Source organism: Macaca nemestrina, chromosome X (assembly GCF_043159975.1).
Source record: "Macaca nemestrina isolate mMacNem1 chromosome X, mMacNem.hap1, whole genome shotgun sequence".
Lineage (NCBI taxonomy): Eukaryota > Metazoa > Chordata > Mammalia > Primates > Cercopithecidae > Macaca > Macaca nemestrina.
This window is the reverse complement of record NC_092145.1, coordinates 74,530,491-74,546,929: the sequence shown is the minus strand read 5'-3', so window position 1 is coordinate 74,546,929 and position 16,439 is coordinate 74,530,491. Positions and strand designations below refer to the sequence as shown.

General features: G+C 37.7%; 1 long non-coding RNA gene across 1 annotated transcript in view; it reads right to left on the bottom strand.

Moving 5' to 3' along the window:
* The window catches only part of LOC105464441 (uncharacterized), a 37,620-nt gene that overhangs the window by 1,217 nt on the left and 19,964 nt on the right, over window positions 1–16,439 (bottom strand). The window contains exon 4 of the long non-coding RNA XR_011618299.1: window positions 9,428–9,471. This is a non-coding gene — a long non-coding RNA (uncharacterized lncRNA). The remainder of the gene's footprint in view (window positions 1–9,427; window positions 9,472–16,439) is intronic.

The window sequence follows — 16,439 nt, the reverse complement described above, 5'->3', positions numbered from 1 at the left end:
TGAATATATACTTATATTTAATTTATACAACATGTTTAAATTATATACGATATATTTTATATATATATATGTATATATCCTAAATTACTTCAATACACATCAAACACACAACAGCAAAGATAAAATCCAACCTCTACTTGTTCCATGGAAGTAACATTTGTGCCAAGAGAATCTATGTGACCCTGTGGTAGTTCCATATTGAGATCAAGGCTACAACTTAAAAATAATTAGCAGTTGGTGGCTGGCAAGATGGCCAAATAGGAACAGCTCCAGTCTGCAGCTCCCAGCAAGACCAATGCAGAAGGTGGCTGATTTCTGCATTTCCAACTGAGGTAACCAGTTCATCTCAGTGGGACTGGTTAGAGTGGGTGCAGCCCATGGAGAGTGAGCCAAAGCAGGGTGGGGTACCACCTCACCTGGAAAGTGCAAGGGGTCGGGGAACTCCCTACCCTAGCCAAAGGAAGTCTTGAGGGACTGTGCCGTGAGGGATGCTGCAATCCAGCCCCAGATACGACGCTTTTCCCATGGTCTTCACAACCCGCAGACCTGGAGATTCCCTTGGGTGTCTATGCCAGCAGGGTCCTGGGATTCAAGCACAAACCTGGGTGGCCATTTGGACAGACACCGAGCTAGCTGCAGGAGTTTTTTTTTTCATACCTCAGTGGCGCCTGGAATGCCAGCAAGACAGAACCATTCACTGTGCTGGAAAGGGGGCTGAAGCCAGGGAGTCACGTGGTCTAGCTCAATGGGTCCCATCCCCATGGAGCCCAGCAAGCTAAGAACCACTAGCTTGAAATTCTAGCTGCCAGCACAGCAGTATGAAGTGGACCTGTGACAGTGGAGCTTGGTTGGGGGAGGGGTGTCCACCACTGCTGAGGCTTGAGTAGGCAGTTTTCCACTCACAGTGCAAATAAAGCTGCCTGGAAGTTCAAACTGGGTGGAGCCCACTGCAGCTCCGCAAAGCTGTTGTAGCCAGACTGCCTCTCTAGATACTTCCTCTCTGGGCAGGGCATCTCTGAAAGGCAGCAGCCCTAGTAAGGGGCTTATAGATAAAACTCCCATCTCCCTTGGGCAGAGCACCAGGGGGAAGGGGCTGTGGGCACAGCTGTAGCAGAGTTAAAAGTTCCTGCCTACTGGCTCTGAAGAGAGCAGCAGGTCTCCCAGAACAGTGGTCGAGCTCTGCTAAGGGAGAGACTGCCACCTCAAGTCGGTCCCTGACCCCCATGCCTCCAGATTGGGAGACACCTCCCAGCAGGGGTCTCATACAGGAGAGCTCCAGCTGACATCTGGTGGGTGCCCCTCTGGAATAAAGCTTCCAGAGGAAGAAACAGGCAGCAATATTTGCTGTTCTGCAGCCTCTACTCATGATAACCAGGCAAACAGGGTCTGGAGTGAACTTCCAGCAAACTCTAGCAGACCAGCAGGAGAAGAGCCTGACTGTTAGAAGGAAAACTAATGAACAGAAAGGAACAGCATCAACATCAACAAAAAGAATGTACACACAGAAACACCATCTACAAGTCACCAGCATCAAAGACCAAAGGTAGATAAATCCATGAAGAACAGGTAAAACCACTGCAAAAATGCTGAAAATTCCAAAAACCAGAATGCCTCTTCTCCTCCAAAGGATCACAACTCCTTGCCAGAAAGGGAGAAAAACAGGATGGAGAATGAGTTTGATGAATTGACAGAAGTAGGCTTCAGAATGTGGGTAATAACAAACTCCTCTGAGCTAAAGGAGCATGTTCTAACCCAATGCAAGGAAGCTAAGAACCTTGAAAAAAGGTTAGAGGAATTGCTAACTACAATACCCAGGTTAGAGAAAAACATAAATGTCATGATGGAGATGAAAAACAGAGCAGAAGAACTTTGTGAAGCACACACAAGTATCAATAGCCAAATCGGTCAAGCAGAAGAAAGGATATCAGAGATTGAAGATCGACTTAATGAAGTAAAGCATGAAGACAAGATTAGAGAAAAAAAGAATGAAATGGAATGAACAAAGCATCCAAGTAATATGGGACTACATGAAAATACCTAACCTACATTTTACTGGCATACCTAAAAGTGACGTGGAGAAAGTAACCAAGTTGGAAAACACTCTTCAGGATATTATCCAGGAGAACGTCCCCAACCTAGCAAGACAGGCCAACATTCAAATTCAGGAAATATAGAGAACACCATAAAGATACTCCTCGAGAAGAGAAACCCCAAGTCAGATTCACCAAGGTAGAAATGAAGGAAAAAATGTTAAGGGCAGCCAGAGAGAAAGGTCAGGTTACCCACAAAGGGAAGCCCATCAGACTAACAGCAGATCTTTCTGAAGAAACCCTAAAAGCCAGAAGAGAGTGGGGGCCAATATTCAACAATATTAGAGAAAAGAATTTTCAACCCAGAATTTCATATCCAGCAAAATTAAGCTTCATAAGCAAAGGAGAAATAAACTCCTTTACAGACAAGCAAATGCTGAGAAATTTTGTCACCACCAGGCCTGCCTTACAAGAGCTCCTGAAGGAAGCATTAAACATGAAAAAAAACAAAAAACCAGTACTAGCCACCACAAAAATACACCAAATTGTAAAGACCATTGACACTATGAAGAAACAGCATCAACTAACAGGCAAAATAACCAGCAAGCATCATAATGACAGGATCAAATTCACAATTAACAATATTAACTTTAAATGCAAACGGCCTGAATGCCCCAATTAAAAGATACAGACTGGAAAATTGGATAAAAGTCAAGACCTACCGGTGTGCTGTATTCAGGAGACCATCTCACATACAAAGATATATATAGGCTCAAAATAAAGGGATGGAGGAATATGTACCAAGCAAACAGAAAGAAAAAAAAAAAAGCAGGCATTGCAATCCTAGTCTCTGATAAAACAGACTTTAAACTAACAAAGATTAAAAAAAAAAAAAAAAGATGGGCATTACATAATGGTAAAGGGATCAATGCAACAAGAAGAGCTAACTATCCTAAATATATCTGCACCCAATATAGGAGCACCCAGATTCATAAAGCAAGTTGAGACCTACAAAGAGACTTAGACTCCCATACAATAATAGTGGGAGACTTCAACACCCCACTGTCAATATTAGACAGATCAATGAGATGGAAAATTAAAAAAGATATTCAGGACTTGAACTCAGCTCTGGACCAAGCAGACCTAATAGACATCTACAGAACTCTCCACCACAAATCAATAGAATATACATTCTTCTCAGAACCACATCACACTTACTCTAAACTTGAGCACATAATACGAAGTAAAACACTCCTCAGCAAATGCAAAAGAACAGAAATCATAACAAACAGTTTCTCATACCAAAGTGCAATCAAATTAGAACTCAGGATTAAGAAACTCATTCAAAACCACACAACTACATGTAAGCTGAACAACCTGCTCCTGAATGACTACTGGGTGAATAATGAAATTAAATCAGAAATAAATAAGCTATTTGAAACCAATGAGAACAAAGACACAATGTACCAGAATATCAGGGACACAGCTAAAGCAGTGTTCAGAGGGAAACTTATAGCACTAAATGCCACGGGAGAAAGCAGGAATGATCTAAAATCAACACCCTAATATCACAATTAAAAGAATTAGAGAAGTAAGAGCAAACAAATGCAAAAGCTAGCAGAACACAAGAAATAACTAAGATCAGAGCAGAACTGAAGGAGATAGAGACGTGAAAACCCTTCAAAAAATCAATGAATCCAGGAGCTGGTGTGCTGAAGAGATCAACAAAATAGATAGACTGCTAGCCAGAATAATAAAGAAGGAAAGAGAGAAGAAACAAATGACACAACAAAAAGTGATAAAGGGGATATCACCACTGATCCCACAGAAATACAAACTACCATCAGAGAATACAATAAACACCTCTACACAAATAAACTAGAAAATTTAGAAGAAATGGATAAATTCCTGGACACACACACCTTCTCAAGACTAAAGTAGGAAGAAGTTGAATCCCTGAATAGACCAATAACAAGTTCTGAAATTCAGGTAGTAATTAACAGCCTACCAACCAAAAAAAGCCCAGAACCAGACAGATTAACAGCCAAATTCTACCAGAGGTACAAAGAGAAGCTGATACCATTCCTTCTGAAATTATTCCAAACAACACAAAAAGAGGGACTCCTCCCTAACTCATTTTACAAGGCCAGCATCATCCTGATTCCAAAACCTGGCAAAGACACAACAAAAAAAAGAAAATTTCAGGCCAATATCCCTGATGAATGTCGATTCAAAATTCCTCAATAAAGTATTGACAAGCCAAATCCAGCAGCACATCAAAAAGCTTATCCACCATGATCAAGTCGGCTTCATCCCTGGGATGCAAGGATGGTTCAACATATGCAACTCAATAAACGTAATCCATCACATAAACAGAACCAATGACAAAAATCACATGATTATCTCAATAGATGGAGAAAAGGCCTTTGATAAAATGCAACAAACCTTCATGCTAAAAAACTCTCAATAAACTAGGTATTGATGGAACATATCTCAAAATAATAAGAGCTATTTATGACAAACCCACAGTCAATGTCATACTGAATGGGCAAAAGCTGGAAGCATTCCCTTTGAAAATCGGCACAAGACAAGGATGCTTTCTTTTACCACAGTATTGGAAATTCTGGCCAGGGCAATCAGACAAGAGAAAGAAATAATGGGTATTCAAATAGAAAGAGAGGAAGTCAAATTGTCTCTGTTTGCAGATGACATGATTGTATATTTAGAAAACCCATCGTCTTAGCCCCAAATCTCCTTAAGCTGATAAGCAACTTCAGCAAAGTCTCAGGATACAAAATCAATGTGCAAAAATCACAAGCATTCCTATACACCAATAATACACAAGCAGAGAGCCAAATTATGAGTGAACTCCCATTCACAATTGCTACCAAGAGAATAAAATACTTAGGAATCCAACTTACAAGAGATATGAAGGACCTCTTCAAGGTGAACTACAAACCACTGCTCAAGGAAATACGACAGGAAACAAATGGAAAGACATTCCATGGTCATGGGTAGGAAGAATCAATATCATGAAAATGGCCATACTGCCCAAAGTAATTTATAGATTCAATGCTATCCTCATCAAGCTATCACTGACTTTCTTCACAGAATTGGAAAAAGCTACTTTAAATTTCATGTGGAACCAAAAAAGAGCCCGCATAGCCAAGACAATCCTAAGCAAAAAGAACAAAGCTTGAGGCATCATGCTACCTAACTTAAAACTATACTACAAGGCTACAGTAACCAAAACAGCATGGTACTGGTACCAAAATAGATATATAGACCAATGGAACAGAACAGAGGCCTCAGAAATAACATCACACGTCTACAACCATCTGATCTTTGACAAACATGACAAAAACAAGCAATGGGGAAAGTATTTCCTATTTAATAAATGGTGTTGGGAAAACTGGCTAGCCCTATGCAGAAAACTGAGACTGGACCCCTTCCTTACACTTTATACAAAAATTAACTCAAGATGGATTTAAGGCTTAAATGTTAGACCTAAAACCATAAAAAACCCTGGAAAGTTTTACCATTTACCTAGGCAATACCATTCAGAACATAGGCATGGGCAAAGACTTCATGACTAAAACACCAAAAGCAATGGCAACAAAAGCCAAAACAGACAAATGGGATCTAATTAAAGTAAACAGCTTCTGCTCAGCAAAAGAAACTATCATCAGAGTGAACAGGCAACCTACAGGATGGGAGAAAAGTTTTGCAATCTATCCATCACAACAAAGGGCTGATATCCAGAATCTACAAAAAACTTAAATTAAAACACAAACACACACACACACACAGACACACACACACACAGGACATCAAAAAGTAGGTGAAGGAAATATCAAAAAGTAGGTGAAGGATATGAACAGACACTTCTCAAAAGAAGACATTTATGTGACCAACAAACATATGAAAAAAAGCTCATCATCACTGGTCATTAGAGAAATGCAAATCAAAACCACAATAAGATACCATCTCACATCAGTTAGAATGGCAATCATTAAAAAGTTAGGAAACAACAGATGCTGGAGAGGATGTGGTGAAATAGGGATGCTTTTGCACTGTTGGTAGGAGTGTAAATTACTTCAACCATTGTGGAGGACAGTGTGACTATGCCTCAAGGATCTAGAACCAGAAATACCATTTGACCCAGCGATCCCATTACTGGGTATATACCCAAAGGTTTATAAATCATTCTACTATAAAGACACATGCACACATATGTTTACTGCAGTACTGTTCACAATAGCAAAGACTTGGAACCAACACAAATGTCCACCAGTGATATACTAGATAAAGAAAATGTGGCACATATATACCATGGAATACTATGCAGCCATAAAAAAAGGATGAGTTCATGTCATTTGGAGGGACATGGATGAAGCTGGAAACCTTCATTCTCAGTAAACTAACACAAAAACAGAAAACCAAACACCACGTTTTCACTCATAAGTGGGAGTTGAACAATGAGAACACATGGACACTGAGAGGTGAACATCACATACCAGGGCCTGTCAGGGGATGGGAGGCTAGGGGAGGGATAGCATTAGGAGAAATACCTAATGTAGATAATGGGTTGATGGGTGTAGCAAACCACCATGGCACGTATACCTATATAACAAACCTGCATATTCTACATATGTATCCTAGAACTTAAAGTATAATAAATAAACTTAAATAAATAATAATTAGCATATGAATGTAATATAGGCATTTTTCTTCTTTACTTAATATGTATTGTAAATCTGAATATTCCATCTTCCATTTTTACGTTCATTTACATAAAAATAAAACATGTTCAATTTTATAAATATTAACTGAGCTTAAATATCTTCTGAATATCTACCTTAAGATAATGAATTTACTAATTTTAAAGTACTTTTATTGAGTTCTAAAAGTGATCCACGTGGAAGGTACTTAAGATATAAAAGATAATAATACTGGGAAATGATCTGGTCTTCAGAACAAAAGGCTAAACTAATGGTTATCCAATATATTAGATGTACTGTAGATTACTCCGCTTCCTACTGTGAAGGAAAATTAATATGCTAAAAAAGATAAAACAGGCTAGATAACTCTAGCCTTAGGATCTATACCTAATATTTGAATTAACTTCAATTTCAGTTTTTAGTTCCTGGGCTACCCTTAGCAAGAATCATTATTTGTATCCAACCATACAACTGAGTTTCACAAAAGTTAAGTATACTTGTCTGAGATCATTCTAGTGATAGACATAGGATTTTAATCTAGGTTTGACTGTCTCCAAAGCCAATGATTTTAATCTCCACTGCACCACTCCTCTAGTATATAAACTATACTTTCTGCTTGTCTCTAAATCATTGGAGTGTATGCCAACTTCAGTATGAAAATACTACAGAGAATATAATATCATGACATTAACAGTCATAATTTTTTTTTTTTTTTTTTTGGAGACAGAGTCTCATTCTGTCACCCAGGCTGGAGTGTAGTGGCATGCTTTCGGCTCACTGCAACCACTGCCTCCTGGGTGGGTTCAAGCAATTCTCCTGTCTCAGCCTCTAAAGTAGTTGGGATTATATCCGTGTACCAACACACCCGACTAATTTTTGTATTTTTAGTAGAGATGGGGTTTTGCCATGTTGGCCAGGCTGGTCTCGAACTCCTGACCTCAGGTGATCCACCCACCTCAGCCTCCCAAAGTGCTGGGATTATAGGTGTGAGCCACTGTGCCCAGCCCATTATGAGATTCTACAGACAGATTTCTATTGAAAAAGTAAAGACATGAAATTTAGTTGGGGAAATCACTAACTCAATCAGCAATTAGATAGTTAAACATCTTTAAAGATGGGCATTGGTATTTCTACATCAGTGGTTATACCTGTTTCTACTGCCAGTCATCACACATTGACATAATTAGTCTCTTGATTTTTCAGTCACTACCCCAAGGAACATCTGGAAATGTCTGGAGACACGCTTGGCTGTCACAACTGTAGGGATGGGTGCCATTGGTATCTAGTGGGTAGAGGCCAAAGATGCAGCTAAACATTCTGCAATGCACATGACAGCCCCCAGGATTATCCATCCCAAAATGTCAATAGTATCGAGGTTGTAAAATCCTGCTCTAAACCTTATCAAAAAGTTGCCTACTGATTTCATTTACCACTGAGGGTCAGTAAGGCCATAACGTGGCAGCATTCATTTTATAAGACTTCCCTTGTTGCATTTTCAAGCCAAATCGTCTAATTTAGTCTTTAGCAGAAACTAAACAAGTCCTTAGTCCCTCATAAAGACTATGTTTAGAAGACGGAGTCTTCTGACACACAATGCCTTTGTTATAATATTTAATGAAAACCACCTTTCTTGTTCCCCTCCATATATGGGCTACTTTAGGATACTAACAAAACAAAATAGCACACAACTTAACCCACAGCCCTGTTCTCGAACACTACTAACCTGATTTTTAATTTATTAATCTCGATTTTAATTCTTTAGTAATATATTAGTGATCGAAAGAGTTGATAAACTTAACTGTTTATTCTAATCAGGTATTAGCTTAGATAAGAGAGTAGTATTTATCTACTCTGTTTTCCAGATGTCTTCAAATCTTCTCTTCCCAGGAGAAAAGAACAAAATAAGACTAAGCCTTGTTTCAAACTAGTTCTCTACCTTTGAAAATAAATTATAAAACATTAGCATCAATTTTTATTTTTTACTACTACATTATCTTGAAGCAAACATTACACCAGAGAATAATGATACAACATGACCTCTATAGCAAAGATGTCATAGATAAGTCATTCTCCCATGACATGAAGGGCCTGAAATAAACAGCTTGTATTATACACCCTATTTCCAATAACAATATCACAAAAGGGTATGAACTATTTACTTAAAAGAAACAACCAAATCATTATGTGTAATACTGCTGTCTTTTGAGCCCCTTGCACATTTTGCACATATTGCTCAGTTTGCAGTACTCAAACTAGACTTATGACTCAATGGCCTAATCACAGCAGAATTATTTTGGAAGGTCCTTTTTTAAAAAAAACAAAAAACAAAACACACCATATATTTCATATATGCAGCGAACAGTAGGTATTAGGTAATTGTTTAAACATTCCTGCTTCCTTTGATCACCTTTGCCTATTTCTTTACACACACTAAATGAGTCTATTTCCAGAAATTTTTAAGAAAATACTAAGATGATTGAAACACAGTCAAATTTTTATGAGCATGGCAAGGAATTAGATGACTGTTTAAAGTCCCTTGAAACACTAAATTCTAGGGTCACAAACCTAACTCTGGCAATTCGTGGAAAAGAGAAATATTTTCATCTATATCACAGCATTTTAGAACCTCTAGATACTAAATCAAGATTTTCCACAATCACCTGGATAACTTCTTACCTAGCTTCATCTGGCATTTCCTGAAGCAGCATATCCATTTGGTTCTAGGATAAGAAAATGAGGATTGCTATTAAGCATTTGCTTTTTGCATGGTTTTTGGTTTTCTCTTAAAAGAGGGAAACTAGTCTCTAATTTTTTAAAAGAAAGCATTAAAAAAATATATTTTGTACCACCAGAGGGAGCTGCATAATTTCAAAATGTATTTTTTTTTTTTTTTTTCTGAATAATACTAAATTCTAAAACTTAAAACTATGAGGTTATGGAAAAATATTAGCAGTGAGGTTCACATATAATTTAAATCTGAGTAATACAGATCTCTCCAAGTGAACCAATTTACAAAAGCTCCATTCTAACCCACTTCACTTTTACTGTGTGTCATAGATTTAAATTTTAGATTACAATAATCAGAACTGTTCTTTCAGCCAGTTGATGTAAATCTGATACCAAGGATAACTTTTTCAAATGTCAGAGATGAATAAATTATAAGTATTGAGATATTTACTAAGGTACAGACATTCTCAGGCAATAGAGTCTGATTAATAATTTTTAAAACTCTTCTAGTTTTTAACTAAGTTATTGAAAATATTTTTAATATACAGTTGGGAATTCTAAAGATATGGTCCCAGCTCTACCATTAACAATGAGTATGATTTTAAGCAAATCGCTAACTTCGCTGTTGGGCCTTAGTTCTTATTCTCTTTCATTCACTTTAAAAATATTACCTAAATACCGAAAAAGTTCATGAAATAGCAGATTCCTATGTGCATTAACATTTTGGTTTTAATTCATATCTAAAATAGCATTATTCGTGTTATGAGAATTTACTTAAATTGTATTATACAATGATTTTATTCCATAACTTCCTTTCCTCATTCAACCTGGTAAGATTATATTGAGATCCAGATCTAGTTCATTCACTTTAAACTACTGTATGATGTTGCAACACAGAAATAGACTAAATTTTATTTATCCATTGAATTTTTGGAATTTTGATTTTTCTTAATTTCTCCCTATTACAGAAAATGGTGCAATAAAGATTTTCGTGTGTGTGTGTGTGTGTGTGTGTGTGTGTGTGTGTGCAGAGAGAGAGAAAGAGACTGATCTATATATATATATATATATATATTTGTCTACACATGTATGGGCTGCTTTGTGTAAAAATTTGGAAGTGAAAATACTAGGTTACATATACTTCATATACTGTGATTTATTCAACAATATTCAAAAATTTTGAACATCTACTTTATGCCAGATATTTTACATGCTAGGGAGGCATCAATGATGCCCTCCTTAAGCTTAAATTCTAGTGTGTACTAGAGAAGAGAGGGCAAACACATTTTTTAAGCAGTATATGGTATGTTAGAAAGCAATATATACCATAGAGAAAAATAAAGCAGGGAAGGCAGAGAATAGGAGGCATGGTAGGTACACTGTTGATGCAATTTTAAGTAGGATGGTCAGGAAAAACCTCAGTATAAAAATGACTTAAAGACCTAAAGGAGGTAAGATAGTAAGCAACGAGGATGTCCAGAGAAAGAACATTCAAGGGAGAAGAAACTACAAGTGGAATAGCTGTCAGGCAGAAATATACTTGGTGTGTTTGACAAATAACAACAAATCCAGGTGCCTGAGTAGACTGATGAGCAACAACATGTTAGGACAGATCAGGGTAAGGCAGGTCATGTAGAACTTTATGGACCTTTGGAAACAATCTGGCTTTTACTGAGGAAAACATTGAACCACTTGAAAGTTTTGAGAGGAATGACGTGATCTGACTCGTACTAACAGGATTGCTCTCGTTGCTATGTTGAGAACAGACTGTAGATATTATCAAATTGCTTTTCCAACGGGGATGTGCCAATTTGAATTCTAATTACTACTCATTAGCAGAGTGTGAGAATTTGGGCAACTAAGTGTGTTCAGCCAGATCTCTCTCAATTTCTGCTGTAAATTTTGGTTAAGTTTTTATGACTAATGTTTTATATATATATATATGTATATATATATGAATGTCTCCAGCACCTGGCACAATACCTGAAACAGGAGAAGGCGCTCAGTGAATGTCAGGTGAATGAGCTGAGAGGCACTTCAGATATCATTAAATCCAACTCCTACATTTTACAGTTATGAAAACTGAGGCCTGGGGTAGTCAGTATCTGAGTCAAGGTTCCAAAGTTAATTAGAAGCAGAGTGATGACTAGAAATCAAAGTAACCAAGATAGTGAAACAGAACCTTATAGCAATCACACCCCCTGCAGGAACATCAAATTGAACAACTATCCATGCCAAACAAAAACAACAAACAACAACAACAACAAAAACATCTTCACAAGAGCTAAAGAAACCAGGTGAATGGTCACAGTACCTGGTTTTAGAATAATCACAAGAAAAGATGCAATGAAGAGGGTGGACAGTCTCACATTGCCTACATTACCCTTCCCGCAACTGTAGGCAGCACAGCATGGAGACAGAATCTGTCTGCTTGTGGGAGGGAGAGGGAAGTGTGTATGGGACTTTGCCTTGGAATCAGTACCAGCCTGCCATAGTAAAACACAGCACCAAGCAGAACCCTAAGGCCCCTCATTCTAGGCTTGTGCCCAAGGATGGAGCTCCTACATCTGCCACAGGCCAGATGGGAATCTGTGGTCCCAACATGATGAACCCAAGTTACAGCCTGCTTCACCAACAGCTGACAAAAGTAGCCTTAGGCTCGGAATAAATTTCAGTGGCAGGAAGGCTATCACAACTGCAGTCCTTGACCGAGCCCTGGTGATGCACTGGTCTGGGGCTTTTGGTTTGACACACTGTTACATCAGCTGCAGAGGACACAGACTATCCACTTCACCCCTCCCCCAACCTCAGGCAGTATAGCATGGATAAAGACTCTTTCCACTTGGAGAGAAAAGAAGTGAGTGAGGGACTTTGCCCATGGAACTCTCCCTGAATTTTCCCAAGTCCATTAGGGCTAGAGGCCTCAAAGCCCTCAAGAGAGTGGCAGCAAACCTAAGCTTAGGGCACCCTCTAGTGCTGAAACTGCTGCAGTGCACACAAGCTTGGTGAATTCAAAAGTCAGCCACGTTTATTTGAACTTCTGGAAAGCCTTCTGAAGAAGGATGAGGACATACAAGGCCAGACTGCAAAGATTGGAATAAATACATAATTTTTCAGTGCCCAGACATCAATGCACATTCACAAGAATCAAGAACATTAAGGGCAATATGACCTCACCAAACAGACTAAAATAACAGTGAACAACTCTGGAGAGATGGAGATGTGTGCATTCTCAGACAGAAAACTCAAAACAGGTGTCTTCAGTAAGCTTAACAAACTTCACAAAAGCAAAGAGAAGCAATTCAGAAATATATCAGAGAAATTTTACAAAGGGATTGAAAAAATCAAACAGTAATCCTGGAGCTGAAAAATACAGTGAATGAGATTTAATAAATACATTTGTGTCTTATTAGGAGAATTAATCAAGCAAAACAAAGGACAAGTGAGCTTAACAACAGTCTGTTTGAAAATAAACAAAGGAAAAAAAGAAAAAGCAATGAAAATGTTCATGAAATCTATTGGATAGCATCAAAAGGGCAAATGTATGAGTCACTGGCCTTCAAGATGGGGTAAAGAAAGAGAAAGGGGTAGGAAGCTTATTCAAAGAAAAAATAACAGAAAACATTCTAAACCTAGAGAAATATATAAATATCCAAATACAGGTAGGTCAAAGATTACCAAGCAGATTTAATCCAAGTAAAGACAACATCAGACAAAAATAATCAAATTCTCAAAGGTCAAGGACAAAGAGAGGATCCTGTAAGCAGTGAAACAAAAGAATCAATATACAAAGGCACTGGAATAGGTTGGGTGGCAGACTTAGCAAAAACCTTATAGGCCATGAGAAAATGGGATGAAATACTTGAAGTACTGAAGAAAAAATGCCTCCAATTGACACTACTGTATCCAGCAAACTTATCCTTGAAACATCAAGGAGAGAGAGAGATTTTCCCAGAAGCAGAAAAAAAAAGACAATCTTCAAATTCATATGGAAATGCAAAAGACCCCGGATAGTTAAAGCAATCATGAGCAAAATGTACCAAGCTAAGGGAATTATACACTTAACTTTAAAATACACCACAAAGCTATAGTAACCCAAACAGCATGTTATTGGCCTAACAACAAACACACAGACAAATAGAACAGAATAGATAAACCAGAAATAAATCCACATGTTTACAGCCAATGTGTATTTGACAAAGGCACCAAGAACATACACTGGGGAAAGAACAGTTTCTTCAATAAATGGTGCTGGGAAAACTAGACAACCATATGTAGAAGAATAAAACAGACTCCTATCTCTTACCATATAGAAAAATCAACTCTAAATGGATTAAAGACCTAAATGTAAAACCTTAAATTATGAAAGTAATAAAATAGAACATAGGGAAAATGCTTCATAAAATTGGATCAGGCAAGGATTTTTTGAATAAGATATCAAAAGCACAGGTCTATTCGTGTGACGGTTGCACTGAAAGCTCAGACACTGCTGCTATGCTGCATATCCAGGTAACAAAACTGCATCTGTACCCCCAAATATCGTTTTTCAAAAAGTACCTTTGGGATGCTGAGGTGGGAGAATCGCTTGAGGCCAGGAGTTCAAGACCAGACTGGGCAACATAGCGAGACCCCCATCTATACCAAAAAAAAAGAAACTGGCTGGGTGCAGGCGCATATTCATGTAGTCCGAGCTACTTGGGAGGCCAAAGCATGAGGACTGCTTGAGCCCAGGAGTTCGAAGTCACAGTGACCTATAATCATGCCATGCACTCCAGCCTGGGTGACCAAACAAGACCCCGTCTCAAAAACAAACCAAAAAGCACAGGCAGCAAAAGTAAAAGTAGACAAATCATATCAAATTAAAAAGCTTCTGCACAGGAAAAAAACAAATACATACAGTGAAGAGAGTACCTACAGAAAGGGAGAAAGTAGTTGCAAAAGACCTGAATAGACATTTTTCAAAAGACATACAAACGGCCAACAGGTATGTGAAAATGCTCAACATCAGTAATCATCAGGGAAATGTAAGTCAAAACCACAGTGAAATATCACCTCACTCCAGTGAGAATGTCTCTTATCAAAAAGACAAAAAATAACAATTGCTTGTGAGGATATGGAGAAAGGAGAATTCTTATGCACTGTTCGTAAGGATGTTAATTTAGTACAGATATTATGGAAAGGAATATGTAGTTTCCTCAAAAATTTAAAAAATAGAACTTCCATATGATCCAGCAATCCCCTTCCCTTGGTATATATTCAAATAAAATGAAATTAGTATGTCAAAGAGATACCTGCAATCCCATGTTTATTACAACACTATTCACAATAGTCAAAATATGGGATCAATTTGGTTCATCTAAAGATGAAGAAAATGTGGTATATCTACATAATACAACACACTACTCAGCCATAACACAAAATAAAATCCTGTCATTTGCTCAAAATGGATAAACTTGCAGGCTATAAGGTTAAGTGAAAGAAACATGGCACAGAAAGACAAATATTGCATGATCTTACGCATCTGTGGAATTCAAAAAAGTTGATTTCGTGGAAGTAGAGAGTAAAATAGTGGTTACCAGGGGCTGGGGATGGAAAAGAGTTGGTAAAAGGAGGGACAAGCAGAAATTTGTCAATGGGTACAGAGTTAGTTTGGCAGAAAGGATAAGTCCTGGTGTTACACAGTAGGGTGGCTATAACTGATAACACCGTAGTGTATATTTTAAGATAGTTAGACGAGAAGATTTTGAATGTTACACCGCAAAGTGATAAACATGTAAAATTATGGATATGACAATTATGTACAATTATCTGTCAATTACAGATTTTTTAAAAAATTAATAAATCCAAGTGTCCTGACTTCAAGTCACTTTTCAAATACAGTTGGGTTTTCTTAACTTGACTGATCATAAAATCACCTCAGGATTCCTAAGGTAACCGAATAAAAATCAGAAACTCTAGGACAGTGCTTCTCAAACTCTGTGCATACAAATCACGTCAGAATCTGGTTAAAATGAAGATTCTGATTCAATATATCTGGGGGTGGGGTTCTGAAATTTTATATTCCTAATGAGCTTCCAGGGTGTAAGAGTGTGCCTGAATCTTGTCCTACACACTTTAGGGAACAAAGCTCTAGGGGAGGGTATAAAAGAATGGTTAAATATATCCTCACTTTAAGATATACACATATATTCTTTCTTCTTAACTCTAAACCCTGAGTATAAGCCTGTTCTTTAATTGTTCACCTTTTTGTGAAAAGAGCTGTTTGTGGTAAAATGTTGATGGACAGTTGTCGATTTCTTCTTAATCGACTTTGTAAATCATGTTTTTTCCATATTAGCCTCCAAAATAGTAATAACAAGTTCTCTTTGCATTTGGCTAACTACATGATAGGTGCTGGGATCAAAGAGAAGAGTGATAATGAAATAATTTTTCTATCTGAATATTTAAATTTTACAAAACTTTGTTTCTGACATGTGTCACACACAAACTAGTTTCAAATTTTAATTTTCTTCGTAGGAGGTCTCTGTCCAGGTTCCAGGTTTAGAAAATATCCCAGTTTTCTGAAAATTAATTTATCTTGTATTTTCTATTTGGTTCACCTCTGACTCATGCATACATAAAACACTTAAAGAGTAGGCAGGCAACATAAGAAAATTTGCAATGAGATGAACTAGCTGAGGCATGGGATAATATCTAATACCAACGGGCCTCAGTGAGCCTCTAGTGCTATGGCCTTCATCAGTAAGTACCACTGGCAGTCAGATAGAACCAGGATCTAGACTCTAGACATGCAACTCAGTACAATTCCCAGAACTTCAAACCAAGCTAGGGAAAATACCTCCTCAGCAATCTAGGGGATGAGCAGTAACTTCCTACCATCATTGTAAAGATACACCATGTTTATTTAGCATTCTAGAGATCATTTAGGCTCACAATACCATTATAATTTGAAGTGGAATAA